Genomic DNA, 13438 nt, shown 5'->3' on the forward strand with positions numbered 1-13438 from the left:
GCTGGGTCAGTGGGTAGTAACAGGGCTGTGTGCTGGGTCAGTGGGTAGTAACAGGGCTGTGTGGTGGTGTGTTGGTTCATTAGGTAGTAACAGGGCTGTGTGCTGGGTCAGTGGGTAGTAACAGGGCTGTGTGCTGGGTCAGTGGGTAGTAACAGGGCTGTGTGCTGGGTCAGTGGGTAGTAACAGGGCTGTGTGCTGGGTCAGTGGGTAGTAACAGGGCTGTGTGGTGGTGTGTTGGTTCATTAGGTAGTAACAGGGCTGTGTGCTGGGTCAGTGGGTAGTAACAGGGCTGTGTGTTGGGTCAGTGGGTAGTAACAGGGCTGTGTGCTGGGTCAGTGGGTAGTAACAGGGCTGTGTGCTGCGTCAGTGGGTAGTCAGTGGGTCTCTCTCTCTCTCTCTCTCTCCCTCTCTGTCTCTCTCTCTCCCACTTCTCTCTCTCTCGTTCCTGCTCTCTCTTTCTCTCTCTCGTTCCTGCTCTCTCTCGTTCCTGCTCTCTCTCTCTCGTTCCTGCTCTCTCTTTCTCTCTCTCGTACCTGCTCTCTCTCTCTCTCTCCCTCCATCTCTCTCTCTCTCTCTCTCTCTCTCTCTCTCTCTCTCTCGTTCCTGCTCTCTCTTTCTCTCTCTCGTTCCTGCTCTCTCTCTCGTTCCTGCTCTCTCTCTCTCGTTCCTGCTCTCTCTCTCTCGTTCCTGCTCTCTCTCGTTCCTGCTCTCTCTCTCTCTCTCTCTCTCTCGTTCCTGCTCTCTCTTTCTCTCTCTCGTTCCTGCTCTCTCTCTCTCTCTCCCTCCATCTCTCTCTCTCGTTCCTTCTCTCTCTCTCTCTTTCTCTCTCTGTTTGTTGGTTCAGTCCTCTAAAATCCTGTATCCCTCGGTCTGCATTCCAAATGGAACCCTCTGTAAACCTCTGGTACCCTCTGTAAACCTCTGGTACCCTCTGTAAACCTCTGGTACCCTCTGTAAATCTCTGGCACCCTCTGTAAACCTCTGGCACCCTCTGTAAAACTCTGGCACCCTCTGTAAACCTCTGGCACCCTCTGGCACCCTCTGTAAACCTCTGGCACCCTCTGGCACCCTCTGTAAACCTCTGGCACCCTCTGTAAACATCTGGTACCCTCTGTAAACCTCTGGCACCCTCTGTAAACCTCTGGCACCCTCTGTAAACCTCTGGCACCCTCTGGCACCCTCTGTAAACCTCTGGCATGCTCTGGCACCCTCTGTAAACCTCTGGCACCCTCTGGCACCCTCTGGCACCCTCTGTAAACCTCTGGCACCCTCTGGTACCCTCTGTAAACCTCTGGCACCCTCTGTAAACCTCTGGTACCCTCTGGTACCCTCTGGTACCCTCTGTAAACCTCTGGCAACCTCTGTAAACCTCTGGCACCCTCTGTAAACCTCTGGCACCCTCTGGCACCCTCTGTAAACCTCTGGCACCCTCTGTAAACCTCTGGCACCCTCTGTAATCCTCTGGCACCCTCTGTAAACCTCTGGCACACTCTGTAAACCTCTGGCACCCTCTGGCACCCTCTGTAAACCTCTGGCACCCTCTGTAAACCTCTGGTACCCTCTGGTACCCTCTGTAAACCTCTGGCACCCTCTGGCACCCTCTGGCACCCTCTGTAAACCTCTGGCACCCTCTGTAAACCTCTGGCACCCTCTGGTACCCTCTGTAAACCTCTGGTACCCTCTGTAAACCTCTGGCACCCTCTGTAAACCTCTGGTACCCTCTGTAAACCTCTGGCACTCTCTGTAAACCTCTGGTACCCTCTGTAAACCTCTGGCACCCTCTGTAAACCTATGGCACCCTCTGTAAACCTCTGGCACCCTCTGGTACCCTCTGTAAACCTCTGGTACCCTCTGTAAACCTCTGGTACCATCTGGCACCCTCTGGTACCCTCTGTAAACCTCTGGTACCCTCTGTAAACCTCTGGCACCCTCTGTAAACATTTCTCTGCCCTCTGGTTGCGCTCAAAGTGATGGGAAGAGTCAGAAACAGGATTTCTTTCACAGAGCAATTAAAGACTTTCAGCTTCTAATTAAAATGCTAATTATCTATTTAATTGAGTACAGGACTTTGGCCACGGTGTGTGTGTGTGTGTGTGTGTGTGTGTGTGTGTGTGTGTGTGTGTGTGTGTGTGTGTGTGTGTGTGTGTGTGTGTGTGTGTGTGTGTGTGTGTGTGTGTGTCTGTCTGTCTGTCTGTCTGTCTGTATCTGTGTCTGTGTGTGTGTTTGTGTTTCCAGAGATGGGAACCACTGAGTGACAGTTCACACCTACGGTAGGCTACAGGTGGGTGATGAATCCAAATAGCAATTTCAAAGCTTCAGACCTCAGAGTCCACCCAACCAAGCTGGTTGTACGGGGTGAAAAAGCTGGGCATATCAGTTTTGTTTTCCCATAAACATCACAAATGGTATATGAATTACCCTGCCCGGTTTTGCCAAGCCAATGTAGCCTTGCAAGGCCTGCCAGTAGGCCAGACTGGGTGAGAGGCAGACGCCTCGCAAGCTTTCAAGTGGCTGATTCAAGTGGCTCCGGGATGCTGGCCTTCCAGGCAGAGTTGTAAAGAAAAAGCCATATCTCAGACTGGCCAATAAGAAGAAAATATTAAGATGGGCAAAAGAGCATAGACAATAGGCAGGGGAACTCTGCCTGGAAGGCCAGCATCCCGGAGTCGCCTCTTCACTGTTGACGTTAAGACTGGGCAGGGGAACTCTGCCTGGAAGGCCAGCATCCCGGAGTCGCCTCTTCACTGTTGACGTTGAGACTGGTGTTTTGCGGGTACTTCTGAGTATGTTGTCTAGCAGCACCATATCACCAGGTAACATTCTGAGTATGTTGTCTATCAGCACCATATCACCAGGTAACATTCTGAGTATGTTGTCTATCACTAACAGCCCCATATCACCAGGTAACATTCTGAGTATGTTGTCTATCAGCACCATATCACCAGGTAACATTCTGAGTATGTTGTCTATCACTAACAGTACCATATCACCAGGTAACATTCTGAGTATGTTGTCTATCAGCACCATATCACCAGGTAACATTCTGAGTATGTTGTCTATCACTACAGCACCATATCACCAGGTAACATTCTGAGTATGTTGTCTAGCAGCACCATATCACCAGGTAACATTCTGAGTATGTTGTCTATCACTAACAGCACCATATCACCAGGTAACATTCTGAGTATGTTGTCTAGCAGCACCATATCACCAGGTAACATTCTGAGTATTTTGTCTATCAGCACCATATCACCAGGTAACATTCTGAGTGTGTTGTCTAGCAGCACCATATCACCAGGTAACATTCTGAGTATGTTGTCTATCACTAACAGCACCATATCACCAGGTAACATTCTGAGTATGTTGTCTAACAGCACCATATCACCAGGTAACATTCGGAGTATGTTGTCTAACAGCACCATATCACCAGGTATCATTCTGAGTATGTTGTCTAGAAGCACCATATCACCAGGTAACATTCTGAGTATGTTGTCTAACAGCACCATATCACCAGGTAACATTCTGAGTATGTTGTCTATCACTAACAGCACCATATCACCAGGTAACATTCTGAGTATGTTGTCTATCACTATCAGCACCATATCACCAGGTAACATTCTGAGTATGTTGTCTAGCAGCACTATATCACCAGGTAACATTCTGAGTATGTTGTCTAGCAGCACCATATCACCAGGTAACATTCTGAGTATGTTGTCTATCACTATCAGCACCATATCACCAGGTAACATTCTGAGTATGTTGTCTATCACTAGCAGCACCATATCACCAAGTAACATTCTGAGTATGTTGTCTATCACTAGCAGCACCATATCACCAGGTAACAATCTGAGTATGTTGTCTATCACTAACAGCACCATATCACCAGGTAACATTCTGAGTATGTTGTCTATCACTAGCAGCACCATATCACCAGGTAACATTCTGAGTATGTTGTCTATCACTACAGCACCATATCACCAGGTAACATTCTGAGTATGTTGTCTATCACTAGCAGCACCATATAACCAGGTAACATTCTGAGTATGTTGTCTAGCAGCACCATATCACCAGGTAACATTCTGAGTATGTTGTCTATCACTAACAGCACCATATCACCAGGTAACATTCTGACATCACTATCAGCACCATATCACCAGGTAACATTTTGAGTATGTTGTCTATCACTAACAGCACCATATCACCAGGTAACATTCTGAGTATGTTGTCTATCAGCACCATATCACCAGGTAACATTCGGAGTATGTTGTCTAACAGCACCATATCACCAGGTAACATTCTGAGTATGTTGTCTATCACTAGCAGCACCATATCACCAGGTAACATTCTGAGTATGTTGTCTAGCAGCACCATATCACCAGGTAACATTCTGAGTATGTTGTCTAACAGCACCATATCACCAGGTAACAATCTGAGTATGTTGTCTATCAGCACCATATCACCAGGTAACATTCTGAGTGTGTTGTCTAGCAGCACCATATCACCAGGTAACATTCTGAGTATGTTGTCTAGCAGCACCATATCACCAGGTAACATTCTGAGTATGTTGTCTATCACTAACAGCATATCGCCAGGTAACATTCTGAGTATGTTGTCTATCACTAACAGCACCATATCACCAGGTAACATTCTGAGTATGTTGTCTATCAGCACCATATCACCAGGTAACATTCGAGTATGTTGTCTATCACTAACATATCACCAGGTAACATTCTGAGTATGTTGTCTAGCAGCACCATATCACCAGGTAACATTCTGAGTATGTTGTCTATCACTAACAGCCCCATATCACCAGGTAACATTCTGAGTATGTTGTCTATCACTAACAGCACCATATCACCAGGTAACATTCTGAGTATGTTGTCTATCAGCACCATATCACCAGGTAACATTCGGAGTATGTTGTCTATCACTAACAGCCCCATATCACCAGGTAACATTCTGAGTATGTTGTCTAGCAGCACCATATCACCAGGTAACATTCTGAGTATGTTGTCTATCACTAACAGCACCATATCACCAGGTAACATTCTGACTATCAGCACCATATCACCAGGTAACATTCTGAGTATGTTGTCTATCACTAACAGCACCATATCACCAGGTAACATTCTGAGTATGTTGTCTATCACTAACAGCACCATATCACCAGGTAACATTCTGAGTATGTTGTCTATCACTATCAGCACCATATCACCAGGTAACAATCTGAGTATGTTGTCTATCACTATCAGCACCATATCACCAGGTAACATTCTGAGTATGTTGTCTGTCACTAACAGCCCCATATCACAGGTAACATTCTGAGTATGTTGTCTATCACTATCAGCACCATATCACCAGGTAACATTCTGAGTATGTTGTCTAGCAGCACCATATCACCAGGTAACATTCTGAGTATGTTGTCTAACAGCACCATATCACCAGGTAACATTCTGAGTATGTTGTCTATCACTAACAGCACCATATCACCAGGTAACATTCTGAGTATGTTGTCTAGCAGCACCATATCACCAGGTAACATTCTGAGTATGTTGTCTATCACTAACAGCACCATATCACCAGGTAACATTCTGAGTATGTTGTCTATCACTAACACCATATCACCAGGTAACATTCTGAGTATGTTGTCTATCACTATCACCAGGTAACATTCTGAGTATGTTGTCTATCACTATCAGCACCATATCACCAGGTAACATTCTGAGTATGTTGTCTATCACTAGCAGCACCATATCACCAGGTAACATTCTGAGTATGTTGTCTAGCAGCACCATATCACCAGGTAACATTCTGAGTATGTTGTCTATCACTAACAGCACCATATCACCAGGTAACATTCTGAGTATGTTTTCTATCACTATCAGCACCATATCACCAGGTAACATTTTGAGTATGTTGTCTATCACTAACAGCACCATATCACCAGGTAACATTCTGAGTATGTTGTCTATCAGCACCATATCACCAGGTAACATTCGGAGTATGTTGTCTAACAGCACCATATCACCAGGTAACATTCTGAGTATGTTGTCTATCACTAGCAGCACCATATCACCAGGTAACATTCTGAGTATGTTGTCTAGCAGCACCATATCACCAGGTAACATTCTGAGTATGTTGTCTAACAGCACCATATCACCAGGTAACAATCTGAGTATGTTGTCTATCAGCACCATATCACCAGGTAACATTCTGAGTGTGTTGTCTAGCAGCACCATATCACCAGGTAACATTCTGAGTATGTTGTCTAGCAGCACCATATCACCAGGTAACATTCTGAGTATGTTGTCTATCACTAACAGCCCCATATCGCCAGGTAACATTCTGAGTATGTTGTCTATCACTAACAGCACCATATCACCAGGTAACATTCTGAGTATGTTGTCTATCAGCACCATATCACCAGGTAACATTCGGAGTATGTTGTCTATCACTAACAGCCCCATATCACCAGGTAACATTCTGAGTATGTTGTCTAGCAGCACCATATCACCAGGTAACATTCTGAGTATGTTGTCTATCACTAACAGCCCCATATCACCAGGTAACATTCTGAGTATGTTGTCTATCACTAACAGCACCATATCACCAGGTAACATTCTGAGTATGTTGTCTATCAGCACCATATCACCAGGTAACATTCGGAGTATGTTGTCTATCACTAACAGCCCCATATCACCAGGTAACATTCTGAGTATGTTGTCTAGCAGCACCATATCACCAGGTAACATTCTGAGTATGTTGTCTATCACTAACAGCACCATATCACCAGGTAACATTCTGAGTATGTTGTCTATCAGCACCATATCACCAGGTAACATTCTGAGTATGTTGTCTATCACTAACAGTACCATATCACCAGGTAACATTCTGAGTATGTTGTCTATCACTAACAGCACCATATCAGCAGGTAACATTCTGAGTATGTTGTCTATCACTATCAGCACCATATCACCAGGTAACAATCTGAGTATGTTGTCTATCACTATCAGCACCATATCACCAGGTAACATTCTGAGTATGTTGTCTGTCACTAACAGCCCCATATCACCAGGTAACATTCTGAGTATGTTGTCTATCACTATCAGCACCATATCACCAGGTAACATTCTGAGTATGTTGTCTAGCAGCACCATATCACCAGGTAACATTCTGAGTATGTTGTCTAACAGCACCATATCACCAGGTAACATTCTGAGTATGTTGTCTATCACTAACAGCCCCATATCACCAGGTAACATTCTGAGTATGTTGTCTAGCAGCACCATATCACCAGGTAACATTCTGAGTATGTTGTCTATCACTAACAGCACCATATCACCAGGTAACATTCTGAGTATGTTGTCTATCAGCACCATATCACCAGGTAACATTCTGAGTATGTTGTCTATCACTAACAGTACCATATCACCAGGTAACATTCTGAGTATGTTGTCTATCACTAACAGCACCATATCAGCAGGTAACATTCTGAGTATGTTGTCTATCACTATCAGCACCATATCACCAGGTAACAATCTGAGTATGTTGTCTATCACTATCAGCACCATATCACCAGGTAACATTCTGAGTATGTTGTCTGTCACTAACAGCCCCATATCACCAGGTAACATTCTGAGTATGTTGTCTATCACTATCAGCACCATATCACCAGGTAACATTCTGAGTATGTTGTCTAGCAGCACCATATCACCAGGTAACATTCTGAGTATGTTGTCTAACAGCACCATATCACCAGGTAACATTCTGAGTATGTTGTCTATCACTAACAGCCCCATATCACCAGGTAACATTCTGAGTATGTTGTCTAGCAGCACCATATCACCAGGTAACATTCTGAGTATGTTGTCTATCACTAACAGCACCATATCACCAGGTAACATTCTGAGTATGTTGTCTATCAGCACCATATCACCAGGTAACATTCTGAGTATGTTGTCTATCACTAACAGTACCATATCACCAGGTAACATTCTGAGTATGTTGTCTATCACTAACAGCACCATATCAGCAGGTAACATTCTGAGTATGTTGTCTATCACTATCAGCACCATATCACCAGGTAACAATCTGAGTATGTTGTCTATCACTATCAGCACCATATCACCAGGTAACATTCTGAGTATGTTGTCTGTCACTAACAGCCCCATATCACCAGGTAACATTCTGAGTATGTTGTCTATCACTATCAGCACCATATCACCAGGTAACATTCTGAGTATGTTGTCTAGCAGCACCATATCACCAGGTAACATTCTGAGTATGTTGTCTATCACTAACAGCCCCATATCACCAGATATTAGTTACCAGATACCAGTTATTCCCTCCGTCAGGCAATCAAACAGACAAAACGTCAGTATAGAGACAAAGTGGAGTCGCAATTCAACGACTCAGATACGAGACGATCTACAGCCAATCACGGATTAGAAACCAGCAACGTCGCAGACACTGACATCCAGACAAGCTAAACACCTTCTTTGACGGCTTTGAGTATAAAACAGTGCCCTCAAAGCGGCCCGCTCCCAAGGACTGTGGGCTCTCCTTCTCCGTGGCCAACGTGAGTAAGACATTTAAGGATGTTTACCCTAGTAAGGCTGTCAACCCAGACAGCATCCCTATCCACATCCTCGGAGCATCCGCAGACCAGCTGGCTGGAGTGTTTTACGAACATTTTCAATCTCTCCCTATCCCAGTCTGCTGTCCCGACTTGCTACAAGATGCCCACCATATACCTGTACCCAGGAAAGCAAAGGTTACTGAACTAAATGACTATCTCCTCGTAGCACTCACTTCTGTCATCATGAAGTGCTTTGAGAGGCTAGTTAGGGATCATATCACCTCTACCTTACCTGACACCCCAGACCAGGGGTGGGCGACTCCAGTCCTCAATGGCCTGATTGGTCTCACACTTTTTCTCCATCCCTAGCAAACATAGCTGATTAATCAAGTTGCATTCTAAACTGAAAATCGTGATTAGGCAAAACTGTGACACCAATCAGGCCCATGAGGACTGGAATTGCCCACCCCTGCCCTAGACCCACTTCAATTTACTCACCGCCTGGGAGACTTGATACAAAAAGTATCAATATACAAAAATACAACCCCCAGGACTCTTAAAGAATTTAATAGAAATGTTAATTGTATTTTTTTGATCACAGAAACAATGAGAATATATGGCAAAATAAATAATGAAATGTTAATTATTTAAAGCAGCCCGTGTAATTATCTGCCAGAGAGTAGCCGCAATCGGCCTGAGCCCAAAGTAATACATTTGGGCCAGATAACTCTCACCGGAATTGGCCTGATTCCCAAGTAATATATACATTTTGGCCAGATAATGAAATGCTAATTATATAAAGCAGCCCGTGTAATCATCTGCCAGAGAGTAGCCACAATTGGCCCGAGAGCCAAGTAATACATTTGGGCCAGATAACTCTCACCGGAATTGGCCGGAGCTCAATCCCCACATTCCAGCCATAAGTAATACTGCCGAAGGCGGCCCAAACTCGGGCCTCATGACGTCGGCCGAGTCTTACTCTCTGCCGAGTGCCCCGACTCTCAGACGGAATCGGCCCAGATCCACTGTGCTAGCTGGGGACTCTCCGCTAATAATTACATTTAGAGGATTGGAGGAATCTAAATGAATATCTAAGAGGAATTTGTCATTAGGGAAAATCTGATGAGAGTGAGAGTATCTAAGTGGCTTTTATATCATTCTCAGTGATTTAATAATAATTCTGCACCGCCCTATGGCTCCCAATCACAGTCGGATGTCACACAGTCTGGTTTGAACCAGGGACCACTTCGCTACTCAGGAGACATGATCTACATGACCAATATATATTGTCCTGCTAATAGCCCATCCTAGAAACATTGTTTGCGGAATTCACAGCCTACTACGCTTGTGGAAAAACAGGTTAATAATAATAATAATTATAATATTTGTTTTACCCCTTCCACTTGTGAAAGGTTCCAATTGATGTTCCAAACTTTTTAAAGGTTCCAATTGATAAAGTTTTTTTTTAATCAATTAGTATATTTGAGTTTAACCCCAATATTTGTTGTATTATTTGTTCGGTCTTTTCTGGTGAATTAAACTGAAATTGCAACCAACTTTCTATGGCTTGTTTAAAAAATAACAATATTTTGGAGATTATTTTGTTTTCAAATAACCTAAAGTGAGACAGAAAAAGGCCATTCTTGAACATGGGGTGAGACATTGTTACTAATTTGTAAATAAAGCCAGTTTGTTATTTAGAATTATTTATTTCTGTTTTTAGAGGGAGAGAAACCATAAGCCCACCGTGGGTCGTGGTCTGTAGCATCTGTAGCTACACTGCGATGCAGTATCTTAGACTGCTGCGCCACTCAGGTGCTGTACAACGTGACTGATCGGGAGTAGGCTACAGTACTACAGTAAGAGCAAAATAATCCTAACATTTCCACACCCTAATTGTAGTCTAAGTTTCTCTTGGAATTAAAAACCTTTGTGTAACAACAGTTTTAGTAAGTAATACTGACGAAAAGTAACAAAGAAAAGGAAAAGTGTATTTTTCCGGGTGTGCGTGTGCAGGACAGATGATTCGCAATTCTTAGATTATTGTTCTAAATTCTGATCACTTTCATCATCCTCATCATTCACTTTATTGAAATTCAATTTTGAAGTCGTGCACAATTATCAGTTTCTATTTAGGTGTACGTCGCCCATTCATTGTCAGTTAGAGACAGAGTAGGACCTTGGGACCCACAAGCATAATCAGTGCTCTAACTCCCCCTTGTGGTGGTCTGGAGCAATGAAGTAGTGACGCAGGGTATTGTACTAAACCACAAATAACCTCTAAATTCCGCAGCATAATCGCTGAGCAACCACTGTAGGCCACTCCTCCTTGAAAGTATCGATCCGAAACTTCGCTCACCCACTGCTGTCATATTGTGGACAACATCTCAGTTACGCCCAGAGTCCTAAATTACTCTATGGCTTTTTTGGGGCATTTCAAAGATGATGTAACAAAAAAATTGAAAAAACATGTTTTTTTTGTTTGTTTTATCTTCTACCAGATCTATTGTGTTATATTCTACCACATTATTTTCACCTTTTCACAAACTTCAAAGTGTTTCCTTTCAAATGGTTCCAGGAATATGCATATCCTTGCTTCAGGTCCTGAGCTACAGGCAGTTAGATTTGGGTCCTGAGCTACAGGCAGTTTGATTTGGGTCCTGAGTTTGATTTGGGTCCTGAGCTACAGGCAGTTTGATTTGGGTCCTGAGCTACAGGCAGTTTGATTTGGGTCCTGAGCTACAGGCAGTTTGATTTGGGTCCTGAGCTACAGGCAGTTTGATTTGGGTCCTGAGCTACAGGCAGTTTGATTTGGGTATGGCAGTTTGATTTGAGGAGCTACAGGCAGTTTGATTTGGGTCTGAAAGGCAGTTTGATTTGAGCTACCAGTTTGATTTGGGTCCTTTTGATTTGGGTATGTTAAGGAAAACTGTCCTTTAGGATAAGGCTGTAACTTAATAAAATGTGGAAAAAGTCAAGGGGTCTGAATGCACTATAAATATGACAAAATGTGTTTAAAACTACATTACAATAAATCAAATGACGATGAATCGTTATTTTTGTACTTGGATTGTACTTTGGAAGAAAAAAAAGATAATTATGCAAATTAACTGTAATTATCCTAAAATAACAGTCTGTTTTGGGTTTACCGTGGAGAGAAAAGGAACTCCTCTTGATTATTACCGATTATTACCGATAATAATTCTCTGTAATTAATGTGTTAGTCCTTAATTAATATTATCTAAGTGGAATGACTGGAATGTCACCAGAACGTCAACATCTGAAAGATGGATGAAACACAAGATGGATGAAACACAAGATGGATAAAACACAAGATGGATGAAACACAAGATGGATGAAACACTGTTTTGAAGGTTTTTCCAACAGGTGAAGATCAGTATTCCTTCTGTCTGATTTAACAACGTACAGTTTGCTATCATACATGAACAACATGCCACAACCCGGTGAAAAGAACCCAAGAAACATAATATTTGTATATTTATTATACTAGGCAAGCCAGTTAAGAACAAATTATTATTTACAATGACAGCCTAGGAACGGTGGGTTAGATGCCTTGTTCAGGGGTAGAACGACAGATTTTACCTTGTCAGCTCGGGGGATTCGATCTAGCAACCCTTCAGTTACCGGACCAACTCTCTAACCACTAGGCTACCTGCCACCTCTACACTCTAACCACTAGGCTACCTGCCACCTCTACACTCCAACCACTAGACTACCTGCCTCCTCTACACTCTAACCACTAGGCTACCTGCCACCTCTACACTCTAACCACTAGGCTACCTGCCACCTCTACACTCTAACCACTAGGCTACCTGCCACATCTACACTCTAACCACTAGGCTACCTGCCACCTCTACACTCTAACCACTAGGCTACCTGCCACATCTACACTCTAACCACTAGGCTACCTGCCACCTCTACACTCTAACCACTAGGCTACCTGCCACATCTACACTCTAACCACTAGGCTACCTGCCACCTCTACACTCTAACCACTAGGCTACCTGACACCTCTACACTCTAACCACTAGGCTACCTGCCACCTCTACACTCTAACCACTACACACCTACCTGACACCTCTACACACCCCATAACTAACCACTAGGCTACCTGCACACCCCATAACCTGTACACATGTACTCTACACCCCATAACACACACATCACCCCACATAACCTAACCTGTACACACACTGTACCCCACATACACACCCCATAACCTGTACTCCACACACACCCCACTCTACACACACTGTACATACACACCCCATAACCTGTACACACACTGTACCCCACATACACACCCCATAACCTGTACACACACTGTACCCCACATACACACCCCATAACCTGTACACACACTGTACCCCACATACACAACCCATAACCTGTACACACACTGTACCCCACATACACACCCCATAACCTCCACACACAATGTACCCCACATACACATACATTTTTACTCCATGTGTAACTCTGTGTCGTTGTATGTGTCGAACTGCTATGGTTTATCTTGGCCAGGTCGCAATTGTAAATGAGAACTTGTTCTCAACTTGTCTACCTGGTTAAATAAAGGTGAAATAAAATAAATAAATAAACACACCCCATAACCTGTACACACGCTGTACCCCACATACACACCCCATAACCTGTACACACGCTGTACCCCACATACACACCCCATAACATCCACACACACTGTACCCCACATACACACCCCATAACATCCACACACGCTGTACCCCACGGGGAACACACACAAGGGCACACAAACTGCAAGCAACATTCCACATCAACATTCCACATCAACATTCCACATCAATACTACACATCAAC

Source organism: Oncorhynchus nerka, linkage group LG20 (genome assembly GCF_034236695.1).
Source record: "Oncorhynchus nerka isolate Pitt River linkage group LG20, Oner_Uvic_2.0, whole genome shotgun sequence".
NCBI classification, from domain to species: Eukaryota; Metazoa; Chordata; class Actinopteri; order Salmoniformes; family Salmonidae; genus Oncorhynchus; species Oncorhynchus nerka.